The 16,294-nt window shown below is 36.3% G+C and overlaps 1 protein-coding gene and 1 long non-coding RNA gene across 2 annotated transcripts in view; one reads left to right on the plus strand and one right to left on the minus strand.

The window, feature by feature from the left end:
* The window catches only part of LOC116184981, a 20,025-nt gene extending 4,607 nt beyond the window's left edge, over window positions 1–15,418 (plus strand). Inside the window, exons 2-3 of the long non-coding RNA XR_004149669.1 lie at window positions 8,586–8,588; window positions 15,408–15,418. This is a non-coding gene — a long non-coding RNA (uncharacterized LOC116184981). The remainder of the gene's footprint in view (window positions 1–8,585; window positions 8,589–15,407) is intronic.
* LOC102672430 (basement membrane-specific heparan sulfate proteoglycan core protein-like) overlaps window positions 1–16,294 on the minus strand; it is a 162,749-nt gene that overhangs the window by 60,944 nt on the left and 85,511 nt on the right. The window lies entirely within an intron of this gene.

Here is a 16,294-nt window from a genome sequence, read left to right on the forward strand (position 1 = left end):
TTGCTCGCGGCCTTCTCGAAAAACGGCTGTTCCAAGCGAAGAGAAAAAATTCTTCGAGAGGGGGATCTTCGCGAGTCGAATCTTTCGATCGTCGAATCTTTTATTATTTCGAAAATCACAAGTTGAAGGAACTTGGATGTAATAGTTTGAAACAAACTTTCTTTTGAAACAAGAATTTCTTTATCTATGTAACGTTAAAATACGTAAGAGTTAAAATATATTATTTGATAGAATTATATATGGCTCATGAAATTCGAATAATTTTTGTTCCATCAAATGTTAACGAACGACTTTGTATTCTTTTCTTTTTTTAATGAAACGATGATTTTAGGGCACAGTGGAATTGTATATGGAGGGGTAAATTTCCTTTTTATCAGAGATGATAAAATTTTAAAAAGATAAAATGAATTTTTGTGTCTTTAAATATAATAACTAATAAACAGAGAAAAATGTTAAATTAAAATATTTATAATTTACTGCTACTCTTATTCTGTAAAAAAAAACTTTAAGAATTCAAAAATTGTATTAAAAATTGAGAAAAATTATTATTTTTTATGTACGTGGAAACCAGAATTCTCAGAGTTAAACGAATTAAAATAATGTTCGAACGAGTTCCATTGTATATATATATATTAAAACACGAATTATTGACAAATTATTACGTATTTTTCGATGATTAATCAATCGAATAAAAGAAGGCGTTTGAACGAGGTATTTCTTCATCATCTCACCGCCTTATCTCCGCAATATAATCGCAGATTTCTACAAACCGACTACAACGGACTATTCTGTTCTCCCTGCGGAATCGTGCCGCTTGTAAACGGGCCCCGTGGCTTGCGTTCAATCAATGGAGAGGTTGGCAAATTGAGAGGGACGCGAAAAATCGCGACAGGAATCGAGGCAACAGTTTCGCGCATCCCCATGGGACGACTAGGGACGAAGCGTTGCTTGGATTAATAAAGATATGCACTCAGAATTTTCAGGTTAGGTTGAAAAACTGTAATTGTCAAACTGCCTAATTGCTCCCCTTTAGTTAATCGACATTATACGTGAAAATAGTTTATAAAACAGATTATTATTCTTATCTTAAATCATTTATCCTTTCATTTTCTTTCTTCGAAAGAGATAATTTAAATGTACAACTCAAACATGACTATTCGTATGCATATAAAAAGCATATTAAAGAAATCGTAAATTTAGTCATCTCGAACGAAAGATTTCAGAAATCCTAACCTAACTTTTTCCCTTTAAAATATTCAAAACAGTTCCTAACCTGAATATTCTCTTCCCTTATATAAACCATTTCTTCAAAAAATCCTTCTGCCACATTTAAACTTCACATCGTTAAATAAGAACAAATCTTTTTTCCTCTCTCTCTCTAAAAAAACGATCCAATAACCTGTCCTTCTTTTCCAAAAGACGAATATTCTTCGAAAGTCTAACCATTCCATTTCCATCACGAATAATTTAAATATATAACTCAAACTCAAATTAAAATAATTCATATAAAAAAGATATTAATTATTTATCATCTCGAACAAAAGATGTCAAAAATCCTAACCTAACTTCTTCTTTCCTTTCAACAATATTCAAAACATTTCCTAACCTAAATTCTCTCTTGTATAAACCATTTCTTTAAAAAATCCTTCTGCTATATTTAAACCTTTACACCGCTAAATAAGAACAAATCTTTTCTCTCTCTCTCTCTCTAAAGAAACGATCCAATAACCTGCCCTCCTTTCCAAAAGAAGAATATTCTTCGAAATATTCTAACCTAACCCAACCATATCCGTTTCTATTCGAGGCTATCAGCAGCAGTCACGAAACGATCGGCAGGATCGATCAATCGGCCGATCGCCAAGCAGAAAAATTTGCCGCGACAAAGGGAGTCTCGACGAATGGATAGGTTAGTCGACGCGACGAGTGGAGGGCACCGATTTCGACAACGGTCAACGATAACCGTACGCGGCACCCAGCCTCTTTCCGCCCTCGAGTGTCGTAAATAACGTCCAGGTAAAACGAATTGTCGATAAATAAATGCTCGAGCCGCGGATACGTGTCACGCGTGGGTGGACAGCGGCCGACCGGATCGTTATTTCATAACAGGTCACGCTATCGTTTGTCCGCCGAGCATATGCAGTCATTGCCATCCTCTCTCTCTCTCTCTCTCTCTTTATCTATCTCTTCCTCCCCCCATCTCACTCACTCACTTTTTCTCCACGCGACGCGTTTTCGTTCGTTAACTGACGTGCGGTTTGTTCTCGCCAGACACAATTAGAATTCAACCGAGCGTCCCCTTCTTCTCTGTCGATCGCACATCCCCTGTCCTATCCTATATCCCTCCCCTCCGCCTCAACTTTTCATCCTATTCCCACAATTCTATTTTTTTTTGTCTCTATTCTAGTAAACGCTCGTTCATCCTCTGTCAAAAATTCTTCCTTTTTTTCCTGGTTAGGATATCTTTTCTTCTTTTTTCGAAGAGGAGAGAAGGGTGAAGATCAATCATTCCGCGGTGTGCATGGATCAAATTCTCTGATCCATATGACAATGGCGATAAGTGATGAAGTAACAGTTAAAGATACTCGAAAATTTAACACATTTTCTAGGATAATTTTGAAAGAAGAGACGTAAAATCGTTTCGTTTAATTTTAAATGTTTCGATTTCGTAAAATTAAATAGATAAATTTATTGACAGATCAGATTATTTTTGAATTACGTTTTTTTACGAAATATTTTTTTTTGGTAATTCTACTTCTTAAAGGTGGCAAGAATGGTAAAAGATGCCTTCGTAGAAATATTCGTATTTCGAATTGAAAGAAGTTTCGTACGGAAGATATCTCTTTATCAAACGAGAAATTCTCGGCTATGCAAGTCTTCTAGCCGGTGGGAAGGAATCATATTTTACTGCATCCGCAGCTGATACGCCGAGAGGATGCCTTCCACCGGCACATTTTTAGACACCGTTCGAAATCCCAACATAGCTTCGACGAGCAGACTTTCGAAAGCCAGATTTTGTTTGACAATGTTCTCTCTCTTTCTCTCACACACACACATACATATACGTCTTGCAAATTGTCTATAAATTCCCCAATTCGTATATATATTCGTATCTCTCATAATCCGATTCTCTCGTTGACAGTTATCTTTCGAATTACAGTTATCCATAATAACTATTTTTAATCTCGTGTTCGTTCGATGCCATTCAACCAAAATTGCATCAACTTTTATTTCGCATTGAGAAACTTATCTCTTGCTATTTTAAATATAATAGATAAGCTATGAAGTTGAATTTTCATGGAAATAATTGCTGCAGTATCCTAGAACTTGATAACACATTTGACTGGTCGAATCACGTTAATGGCCGAATCAAGTTAATGGTCGAACATGTTTAGAAAGTCGACAATGAATGTGTCTTAAGCAGATATAAATATTTTTATATTATCTTAAGCAGATATAATTTCTGGATTTAAGGATCGATAAACAATTTAATTTTCAATTAAACAAAGTGTATAAAAATACACTTTTGAAAAATACATTCGAAACAATTCTTTCGTTTGTCAAATCCATTTGTTTTCTTTGATTGTCAATGCATAATTCATGGATCGATTCAGCCGAACGATTTTCGCATACGACATTTCTGCATACAAAATTCGCGCGTAATTGGCGGCACGAGCCACCTGGACGGACGCTCCTATTGCCTTTTCAATCGGTTGACAATGCACGGTTAATTACCACACGTCGCATAACCTCAATCATATGCACGAATGAACATATCAACGACGTACACTCAGAAGCGAAGAGGGTCTTTCTCTTCTTTCTCCGGTTTTTTTATCTTTTCTTTTACCAATATACATAACAATAATTCTTCTTTACGAATATATGACACGATCGAGTCACGTTAAAGGGAACTCATTGATGCTGTGCACATGCATCGCCAGTTATGTCACCAGTCGTGCGTTGCACACGATGAGTTCATCGAGCACGATATCGGTGGTATATCGCGGAAAACGCGGTGACATCACTCCCCTTTTCCGCTCGGCGAGATCTCGATCTTTTATGTTCGATCAGAAGAGGATCGAAGGAATTTATTCGATGTCAGAGAAGAAAATTGCAGAGAAAATATTGTGTGCCATCGATTATTATAGTAATTAATATCACACAGGTATTTGGATCTCGTCATCGAGATGACGAGAATTAACATCTCTTTCTGGTCTGTTCATCGATTGTGAAATCATTTTTCTTTCTCTTAGAAAAATTATATTAATTACACAATTTGCGTGATAATTCGATATTATAGGGATATTACGATGGGATAACGAAGAAATTTGAGAGAAAAAACTTGAAAAAACTTTTTCGTGGAAACTAGGGATCGATCCCAGAATCTTCGAGTTACTGGTCAATGTCTTAATCAATGGAGCTAATCAGACAATCGATATACAATACTTTTTCAATTCATATAATGGAACATCATAACTGTAATACAATATTAACGTAAAGGATCTATTATTAAAAGTTATTAAAAGTTAAATTGGAGGCATTTACGAAATTTCTTCAGAATTTTTTTATTTTCAAGAAACGTGATACAAACATCTTTACGACAATGACGCAACGAGTCAATTTAAGTTCTCGTAACATAATCGAAGCGCGACATTCAAGTAGCGCACATTGTAGGCTAATTGTTCATCAAGCCACGAGTTTCCTTGGAAATGATTCGTCGCCATTTTGTTAGCGGCGACATTATTATGTATCCGGCCAAGACACTGGCTGACCTCACTTTTCGTCATGTGGGTTTTTGTGTCAATGTCTAAATGAGTATCCAGGCGAAAGCCTCTCTTTTTCGTGAAATGTATCAAACCCACGTACGTGATTATTATTAGTACCCATAGTCTGAAGATTCTGTCGAGCGTTGGTGGAATATTCTCGATTATGCTAAATAGTGAATCGACTTAGACTCGATTAATCAATGTTAATAAATACAAAGATAATTGATGTGTTTTGACAGTTGGGTAAAACAGGAAGTTTTACATCTTCATACTAATTATTTAAGTAAGATGGTAATATAAATTCTTATCGTTCCTCACGATTTCCTACCTTCCTAGATCACCATCTACGAAGAGTAGTGTGGGTGTGAATGGAAATTCAATGAAACGTATAAAAATTTATACAACCAACGTGGGTCCGAATTGTCACGAGTGATTTATCGGCGGCAGTGAACCATGCTCGAAACGCAAGAGAACTTGGCTCTGGCCGTATAAGGTGATTTGATATATAGAGATACCAGAAATCTAACCAGAAGATTGAGAAATTCCACTAGTTTGGAAATCTCTGATGCGTTGGCAGATTGCGCAACAAGATAAATTTAAGTCGATATCTGATGATGATATATCGAAAACTCAAGAAACTTTCTTTTTTTGGGCGAACCTGAAAGCTTTTGCACACGAGAAGATATAACAATTAAACAAATTTAAGATAAACACGTTGTGGAATCTCGCTTGCGCGTATTACACGCAATACACAGTTCCGCACAACATTGTCCAACAGCCTCCTTTGTCACCGGCCGTTTAGCTTTTTCAAGAAGCGCCTCTAATTATAACAGTGGTTCATTCTGTTCTTTTTCTTCTTTTTTTTTTTTTTTTGTTTTTTTCTTCGTTCCGTATCACGCGGTGACATCAGCGGACCGCTAATTCTTTCCGTTGGTTCGAATGCTCGACACCCACGGCCATGATGAGATCAACCGAGCAGAGTGGCGTTTTAATTACCGCGTATCGTGGGTGTTCCTCCACGCGGCTCCATTCCTTTCGTACCCAGTGCACGAGGAAACCGAGAGAACCAGACCTCTTTAATTATTTATCAGCACGGCCAGAAGGTTCGTTTGATCCGGTCGCGCCTTTTTCTACCACTCCAATTAACCTTTCTCGCGCATGCGCTCTAAGGATCGTTCTTTACCACTGCGAAGTCGCTGTTGTGCGTGCACAACGAGGTTCCACGGATTTGAAGTACAAATTGGACAATAATGATTCGACGAATGTCTAAAAAGGGAGAGACATCGAACGTTATGTTATATAAATGTTATAAGCAAGTTATGGGATATTTAGAACCCCATTTCGATCTTTTGATTCGTTTCAGCTGCGGAATGACCAAGTCAAATAGTTTTGCATTCCAGATTCCATGCGGTTGTAACATGTTTGGATCGTTGGAGACGAATTACAATTACTATCGATAAGATTTCGCGTTAAGTTTTTGCATTCTATTACAATTATATTTGATAGTATGACGAAAGCACAGAAGAAACTCTTGGCGAGAACAACAATCAGATTTATTCAAATCCGTCCAATTGGTGTCAACAAGTAGCCACAGTAAAAGGCAAACAGAAGGAACTGGTTTTACCGCTGCTCTGATTGCCCCCTGGGGGTCACTTTCATTGAGCTTCGTCACGCTTCGCGATCGTCTCGCGTGAAATTCTTTCGAAATTATCAATAAATCACCATCATCATCGATCCTTTTATCTCGAATACCAGAAGCACTCTGATGTCACTTTTATCGTTTCGTTTTATCGAGAAGGGGATCTATTGACAACCACTTTATATTGTTGTGCTAATCGCGAAGTTGGCTATGTTAATGAGAGTTTTAACAAGGCATTCCTCCTATCTAGAGATATTTTTTTTTCTACGTCCATCAGAAAACTAATGTGTGTGGCGGCGAGATGTGCGTTTCACAGGCAATTATTATTCACGTACGATTTCTTGACCACACCGAGTACAGAATGAATAATTCACAACGAAACATTGTTAAACAATCGACGATAAATATTTGAGATCAAAATCGATCGATATAGAGAACAAAGTGAGAGGAAACGAGAAAAAATGGATGAAAAAATTTCTGGAGGATAACCGAGATTCGATCCTGAGCCACGCGCGTGAAAAACAAACACGCTAATGATTTATCCAATTTGGTATTTTTATATTTCGTTCTTATTCTTATTTAAAAAGATAAAAATCACTTATAACATATGTTGCAATAATATAATTTCCTAACAAATTGATTTAAATTTTTAACTAACTCAGTGTTTTTTTTTTTAAATTTGCAAATTTGATTCAATTTTTCATATTGATTGATGAAGAAAATCATGTTTAAAAAGGACTCGATGCATAAATGGTTTATTTTATATAATAATTTTATCATCATTATATTGATATTGAAGAAACCTTGGCATTACAATGGTATAATATAACTAATAATCGTCCCATTGATCAGAAACGATGATGTTCATTTATATATAGGAATATAAGTATGTTAACATAATAGCAATTATCGCACGAGAAGCATCTAATTCAAAGATCATTTATCAATAATTGACAATGCACGAACAGTGGTACAAAATAAATTCTTTGAGAGAATACAAATAGGAATAAAATAGCTTTGTTTCTTTTATATTGAAACAAATAAGAAACATTGTTATCAAACTTTTAAGGTACATTAACGAAGTGTTATATGTATGAAAAAAGTTATTATAATCATAATTATTGACAAAAATATTTATGAATATATTTATGTAAATTTTTTACATAATTACAGTACATTTTTTAACATGCAATCCTATATTTTCATATTTTCTTTTCGAAATAATTTTAAAAAGAATATATATTCTATAATATTTACATATTTACTGGAATAATATGCAATGAATGAAAATACGGTTTTGTACAAATTCTCAGATTTTATTTTCAATTAATTTTCTGGTTTAAGAGAAAGAAAGAGAGAGAGAGAAATATGGATATACTGTTAACCTGAGAAGAAATCGTTCATTATCTGAAAATGCTTTTTTTAAAACATGAAAACACGAAGAGTTAACTAAATGAATTTTTGATAAGGGAAATTTGAACGAGAAGAACATTTCGACTGACATCTTTAAAAACTTTTTTCTACCTCATTCTCGCAAATTATTATATTGTTTTAAAAATAAGAAAAATTAAATTTAAAACGACGAATATCGATAACGCATCATCTTCGTTTCGCGGAACGATCATTTGTTGCAAACTTGCAACAACTCTTAACAGATAATTAACCTCTTTCATTTTTTGCTCGAGATATCGAGATGCAAATAACTAATATATCTGATACAAAGTTAAATAATCGAAGATCGTTTCCATTTGTTAAAAGGAAAGTAAAACCTACTATCATAAATAACAACAAATTGAGATTGAATCGAATATACACCGAGATTAGGTATTTTCGTGTATGGAAATACACGAGATATCATTTATCAATGGATGACGACACGATACTGTAATCAAACGAAACATATCATCTCAACGTATTATATCAACGATCTACATATAATAAATTACATCGAAATGTAAATAAAATTCTTTTCTTAGTTACCTTAGCTATACAGCTTCCATGAATCGTAATCTTTTATTTCTCATATACATCTTTGTTATATACATATATCGACGTTACACATATACGTTTAAATATTACATATATCTTCATCACGCGAGAAATCTGAAATATAACGAATTGAGAGAGAATCTTATCGCCAATTGGATCTATTAGATTCGTCGAACAAAAATCGTCGATAATAGAATGTCAACGAGGGGAGTAGTCGTGGAGGATTTGGGAGGGGGTATCCTCGACCGCCACCACTGAAAATTTCTAAAATTCACTTAACGCGATTAAACCGTGCATTTTCGCGAGCTTCATCTTCGTAAGAGCTTAATAAAATATTGAAGAAAGAATGGTGGCGAGGAGTACCGTAGAAGCGTAGGAGAAGGAGAAAGAAGAAGCGAGGTGGACGAGTAGGAGGTGTAGAACAGGGTTGAAGCTAGGATAAACGCGTTAAATCTGAGAAATTCGGTCGACCTTTGTACTTGGTCGAGACCGAGTGCACGACCATTATGCACTCGAATCGCCGTGAACTCTAATCTCGTCCTGCCAGAACGGAAGAACGTAACACCTACTCCTCCTCCTCCTTCTCCTCGCTCGTCTCGCGTGACGAACATTTGCTCTTCTCAGGATTGCACACGGCCCTTGAAACGTTTCCAACGACCCGTACATTGCCGCGAATTATGCATAAAACGCGAATCAAAATGTTCATTATCGAGATATTGAGCTGAAAGAAGTATCCCACATATAGTCACCTTTCCCTTCCCCTTTGTCGATATTTCATAGTAAAATACACGAAAAGTTACTTTCTAGGGTTACCTAGAATAGCTAAGAACTTGAAAAAGATGTGTCTAGTGATTTTTCCTTTTTCCCTTTCTGAAAATTTTTAAATTAGAGTGTAAAATTTCTAGGGATACCTAGGATTATAGATACCTGAAAAATATCCCTAACTCTTTATTTTTTTCATAGCTCTAGGAAACTCGAGACTCGCGCAATTATTCGCAATTAGCAGACATAAATTATGCCAAAAAAAATGTTTTTCCTTTTTTTAATAATTTTCTAGAAAAAATTAACGATTAACCACGGTTATCTAGAATTAGCTACGGTAGCGAGTTAAGCAAGGCTTCAATTAGTGAATCTCCCTGGTTACAAGTTTGGAAGGAATTACACTCGAATAACGAGATTTACGTAATCTAGATAAAGAACACGGAAGTGGAAATCTTGATCAGATAACGGCCTCGGAATGGCTGAGCGACAAACACTCGTGGCAAGCGGAAGCGGCGATGAGGAATGATGGAGTTCGCACAAAGGAACGTTTTGCGTGCTCAACCACGCGTGTAATCATCACTTTTCACCGATCCAAGCTAAATCCATTTCTACGATTACTCCCCTGTAAAGGAAAATCTAACTTAACCTTAAATCATCCAAGCCTCGTAGGCTTCAAATTCGACTCGATTCGACACGAAATTATTTATTTCGAATCGAATGTTTAAAAAATCAAGTCAAAAATTTATATACTTTTACGTGAGATAATTTTTCGATAATTGTGTATATACAAATTATCCGATGACACGTATTTGATGTAATCCAATGAACCAGATCTTTTCGTCGTAACGCAACTTCTAATTTGAACCGGCACTGCTCAAGATTGTACAATATCTCCACTGGAAACATCCATCCTTAAATAAATTCTTTTTCCGAGCTCAAGGGGTTACTTACGAGTGGCTTATTTGCGTACCGTGCTATTTAAATAAACATACGAACTTTACAAGTTATTGTACAAGTTACGTTGTCCATATACTTACATTACTCAATTCAAATCGGAAACAACGATCGAAGAACCAATTTTAACTTTCGAGAACAACTTTCAAGAATATCCTAATCATCTAAAATCCGATCAACTTATCAAGAGAGAAATAAAAATTACGTAATAAAGTGACGAGACTCTCAGTTTTTTTAGGATTGCGAAAAACAAACGAAAACGAAAAGCCAAAAGCGCAAGGATTGCAAAAATCATACATGTTCATACATTTCTGTACTCGAAACGTCTAAAAACAGAAACGATAATGTTCCAGGTGAAATTCGCGCGCGCGCGAGCGCAACTTCGCGCGGATAAGTGGATCGACTGCATCACGGGAGAAACATCTTAACCGTATTCGAGGCGCGCGTGCACACACCCACGATAAAGCTGTTCCAATATGCATTAGAACGCCGTTACATGCCAAGGTGAACGCGACCGAATAATTTATTATACCGTCACCGTGAGCTTGCGCGCACACATAGCCATGATCCTCCCTAGTCTTATACATTTAGCATTTATTATCGTATTGCGTGCCATTTTCACGGTTACGTTTCCTGTCATCTCGCTCGACCTGCTACGACTCCATATTTTTTTACTTCTTTTTTTCTTCGAAAATAAGAATCAATATGGCGGATCGGGCATAGAAAGTTTGGATTTTGAACCTAATCAAACGTTTTCCACGCTGTATTTATTATTATATTATTTCTAAAAAATGAACAGAGATTGTTACAGAGATTCTTGATGTGATTTTCTTGGACTACTTTGAAAGTTTAATTTTATGAAAGAAACCATATTGAATGTACGAAGCTTTATTTAACATTTTCAACGCTCTTCTTCTGTACCAAAAATAAATAAAAATTGTTACAAAGATTCCTGATACACTTCTAGTTTAACACTCACGTAAATAATCGGATATGTACAAAGATCTAACATTTCCAATTCCTCCATTCTTTCCGCAGTAAAATTAATTTAAAAAATGTTAGAAAGATTCCGAAAAGATTTCTACATCCACACTGTTTCCATTAAAGCACTCGTCATAAAGGAACCGATACGTAAGAATGTATCTAACATTTTTAACGCTCTTTTCCTATTACTTGCATAAATTAAAAATAATTGAAAACTATTACAGAGATATACTTCCATATTTCCTTTTGTTTCCATTTAAAAAATTCATCGTAATAGAACAAATACGAAGAATCGAATCCAACCTGACCCAACATCTTGGAATTCGTCTCTCCACTCTCATTTACTTCCGCCCTAAAAATAATTTGTTGCACAGATTCCTTGTGCACCCACTTTGGTTCAGTTTAGCATTGGATAATCGTTTCTTCCCTCTACCAAATCTCAAAATATACCTGGTACGTATATATGGTTCGATGAGGTCACGGTTCGGTGTACGTAACACCGTGGCGTAATTTTAGCCGATACTCTCAATAGAATCCCGATGAATATGAACAAAAATATTCCAACAGTTTGCGGAATTCGCTTGCTTAAGCCTATTACCATAACGTATTCTCGTTCCACAGAGATACAGAGAAAGAGGAGCAGGAACGAATGATGAATCCAGAAGCCGACAGAGGAGGCCACCGAGATGCAGTCTTTTACGATCCTCCCGCGACAGTCGAACATTGTACTTAATCGCAATCGTATACGAGATCATGACGCATTCCTTGTCGAGATGCAACACGAAGATGGCCGTTGGGGTCGGCTGGTGTTCGTCAGCCTCGTAAATATCGCAATTCAAATCCCTCTCTCCACACGTGGATTCCATAGCGGGGAGGTCGATGATACCCGAGGAGAGCGTGCCACGCTTCCAAGCCTCACGCAGCCCTCCAGATAGATGCGCTTTCTAATGGTAATTTAAAATCGCTTAACGAGACATCGATTAACGGTTGACGTATGAGGCCAATGGAAAATCCGCGGCACGAGTGCCAACCGATACCCGATCATCCTTTGACATTTCTCGATTTATTCATACACGGTGGATTTTTTGCTTTTTGCGAATTTCGATTTCGACTTAACCCTTTGAGGGCCTAAATCGCTCTAATAATCCTGAAAGAGTTATCCAAACTCTTTTTTGATCTCCTAAACCGGATTTATTTAAATCCGTACACAGATTTTTTCTAGGTTAATTATTCGTGAAAATGTTTGTTTGATATTTCGAAAGATTGAGAAAAAGCAAAGAGGCATTTGTTTCTATTCTCGACTCGAGGGTAGATGATAATTTCCACAAGATTGTTTTACCTTAGAATAATAATGTTTCCTTCGCCGAATGCCGAAACTTGAACAGCTGTACGGGATCAAAGTTTCTCCCGTACGGTTTTTAATCAAACAAGCAAGTTGGAAATGAACGATATAAACGAAGGATTAAAAACTGAAACTGATCGAGAGCAACCGAAAAATAGAGAGAATCCGGGGACTTGTTTGAAACAAGAAGTAGTAAATCTAACAAAGTGTTCGATATCGAAATCGAATTTACTTACAAATTCGATTCTCATGTATAATGTGAATCAAGAAAAGACTCATTACAACAAATCTTCAACTAAATTTAGAGATTCACGATTAACTGTATATATATTCTCTCTTAAGATGACGAGAATAATCATTTCTCTTTTCCCCCTTTTAATCTCATCGATTATGAGAGATCGTTTTTTCTTTTTCTTAGAGAAATTATATCAATTATATATTTGCGTGAATAATTCGATATTATAGGGATATTATAAACGAGATAATGAAGAAATTTGAGAGGAAAAACTTGGAAAAACTTTTTAGTGGAAACTAAGGATCGATCCCAGAATCTTCGAGTTACTGGTCAATGTCTTAATCAATGAGGCTAATCAAACAATCGACATACGATACTTTTTTAATTCATATAATATAACATCATTATATATTATATAAATTACTAATTTATATACATAAACACGAAACAGGAACCTAAATCTAACAAAAAAAAAAAAATGTCGATGCGGAATCAAATTTACTTGCAAACTCGATTCTCGTATATATATAAAACGGGCTAAGAAAAAGACTCATCAACAGCTCCAACTAAAAGAGAGATCCACGATTAAATATCCCCGCCCTCTTGTCTCGGATTGCCTGGATCCAAGTTTTCTTCATCGATCGTGGTCTAGGATGAGCCTTCGAGGTAAGAGGGAGGGCGAAATTCGATAGACAACCGTGGAACATGTGTATATCTCGAAAAGTGTGTTTACCCCGGCAGGGCCACGAAAGTCAGCCAGAAAATCTAATAACTCGGCAAATCAAATATATTGGCGGAGGAAAACGTAGTTTTCGACCCGAGGGCTAAGGGTTGTTCTCGCCGGCCGGGAAGAAAAAAACTTTTCTTGATCAGCAGTTCCAGATTAGGCAAGATTACGGCTCAACTTTGGACCGAATTACATTTTTATGGAATTCTATTTGTCGTTATTCTAATTTTTTCCAATCATATGAGTAAAAATACAAACTTTGAATATCTGTGTTGCTTATTCGTATTATAATAATAATCCGTTCTGTTAAATCAATATAACAGGATTTAAAAATGATGATATATCTCCTCAATCTTTTCTTAGGCAATATTAAGATGATTCTCTGACCGTTGTAATTTATTTATAGAAATATATTCCCACTTTTAAAAGTGATTTTCATAAATTTTCTCGAGCTGCTTGCAAAATCAAATAAATATCGGCATCGAAATATTAAATATCCCTGGGATACATAACAAGATTATCTTACATTTCTTTCAAATATTTTTCCACGATGTCATTCGTATCTTTTTTTTTTCCCCCACATTATTTCGAAATAAATTACATTTTACATATTAAACGATTAGAAAGAATGTCGAGACATTTTATCTCGTCAGATTCGATCGAAGGAAATTGATATCGAGAGATAATGGTCAACTAACGCGGTTCGTGTATCAAATAGTTCAATTTAGGTTAGTGTTGGATTGTTTGTACGATTATGGTCTTAAGTTAAGAGGGAGTCACAGGGTGTCAAGTGCTCGCGTGCATCGCACAAATAGATTGATGAATTTAGGGTGACGTTGAACAACCTTATCCTTATGTTTCTTCAAATATTCGTAATGCCACTTATCAATATTAAATGGCCAACTTTAACAGCAATTGGAGGATCAGGATGTTAAACGATTATCTGGTTCGTGTTAAAGTGACCGGATGTCGGATATTAACCGTTTCATTCCGTTTGTTAAATGGTTAGATTTGACTTCAAGGCCAGCCACCACGTATGTGTATGTATATGTATGTATTACTCCACCACCGTGCGTTGAAACCATATCCATCCATATCCTTCCTCCCATATTCTTCGTTCAACAATTTCTCAATATAAAATAAACAAAGAGAGAAAGAAAAAAAAAAAAATTTCGAATTTTCCTTCTCCATTTTCTTTTTCCTTGCCTAACTTTCGTAACCGTGCACACACAGTGGACACACCGTGGATAATTTATTTGCCAAAGGTACGAGAAAGCAGCAGGAAACGGTGGATAAGGGGCGCCGAATAAATCCTCTCAACGGCGCAGGAAGTAGCTGCATCTAAGACTTTGACCGGAAGTGGTACGTCACCGGCACCCCATGCACCCCAAGAACCAATCGAATGGGACGGGGAAGAGAAGTGGTAACGATTAATCGATACTCGAATAAGAACGGGGGAGGGGGAGGGGGAAAAAGAATCGCCTCGAGTCGCTTCGATATATATATATATATATATATATGTACGTATAGAGAGAGAGATAGATAACTTTGTATATATAACACTGTGTGTTTCTATATACGATATTTATCCGTTACGATAAACATTGGATAAGCGCTTCGAAACGTTCTTAAGTGCTACGCGCTATACATCGGTAGTCATTGCCCATTCGCCGTTCGAGAGAGATTGATCCTCCTCGATACAAGAATCAGCGCGTATATTTTTATCCCTTTTCCCCCCTTATTCGATTTTTTAATAACGAAGGGAACGGATCGATATCGAATTACGATTTTTCGAATGTTTATTCGAAGTATTATATATTAATTTAATGAGTTTTTTTGATTCTCGATTGATCTTGGAAAATTTCCAAGTTTGAACTTCTCGAAGTATCGATTAATTAAATTTCGTTAGTTCGAATATCTCGAATGCTTGGGAATTTTCTCTGCATTTTTGTGTAAAAACAAATTTCTTCTCGAACATATGCTCGAAAGTTATATTCACGATTGAACGGGAGGAAGAGAGAATTCTCCTCGAAGCGAGTAACTTTACACCTTATAAATAACTGTATCTCTTTTCTCGATTGCTTGCAAAAAATACAATATTTTCTTTCTACTAGTCGAAATCCAACCATTCGTACGTATCAACGCATACGTATCGAACACTACCTGACAATATATTATCTACAATTCAACGCAATATAACGATACGAAAGAATCAAGAGAAATCAAGCATTTTAAATTATTATACACTAAATTTAAATCTTTCGCCAAGATAATCGTAACGAATCGTTAAATTCGAAGGGAGACGTATCCCCTTCGAAGGAAAAAAAATTCCTGGAGGAAGAAAAATTGCTGGACAAAATTATTTTTTTTACCAATTTTTAATTTAAATTCTCGACAAACGAAGACAAGTACGGTTTCGATATTCGAGCGAGCCTTCCTCGCCTCCTCGTCGAAACAATTCGTCTCTATCGGAGGGAACGAAGGAGCGAAGAGAGAGCGAAGGAAGGAAGGAAGAGGGACGAAGATACGAAGAAGTTAAATGGTATTCCAACCGGTTGAATAATACGTGGATGAATCGCGTTGTCGTTGGCTTTTCACGAAAGGGGGAGGCAGAAACGACGAGAGGAGAAGTTTCGCAACAGTTTGTCGCAAGATCGGTGGCAAGGGAGGGAGAGGGGGCGCACTAGGCGCTATGGATCAAAAACTATCGAGAAAGCTAGATTCTGCCGGTTGGAAATATCCAGCGAAAATAACCAGTTGCATTCGGGTCAGAGGAAGATTCGCTTCGATGTATGTAACGCGCACGATGCTCATCGACAACTGTTTCCACTTTCATATACGAAATTTACGATCCGGTATTACCGTACACCAATAGTTGGAAAAGCGTGTACTATATATA

The sequence above is a fragment of the Apis dorsata genome, unplaced genomic scaffold, assembly GCF_000469605.1.
Source record: "Apis dorsata unplaced genomic scaffold, Apis dorsata 1.3 scaffold_5, whole genome shotgun sequence".
NCBI lineage: Eukaryota > Metazoa > Arthropoda > Insecta > Hymenoptera > Apidae > Apis > Apis dorsata.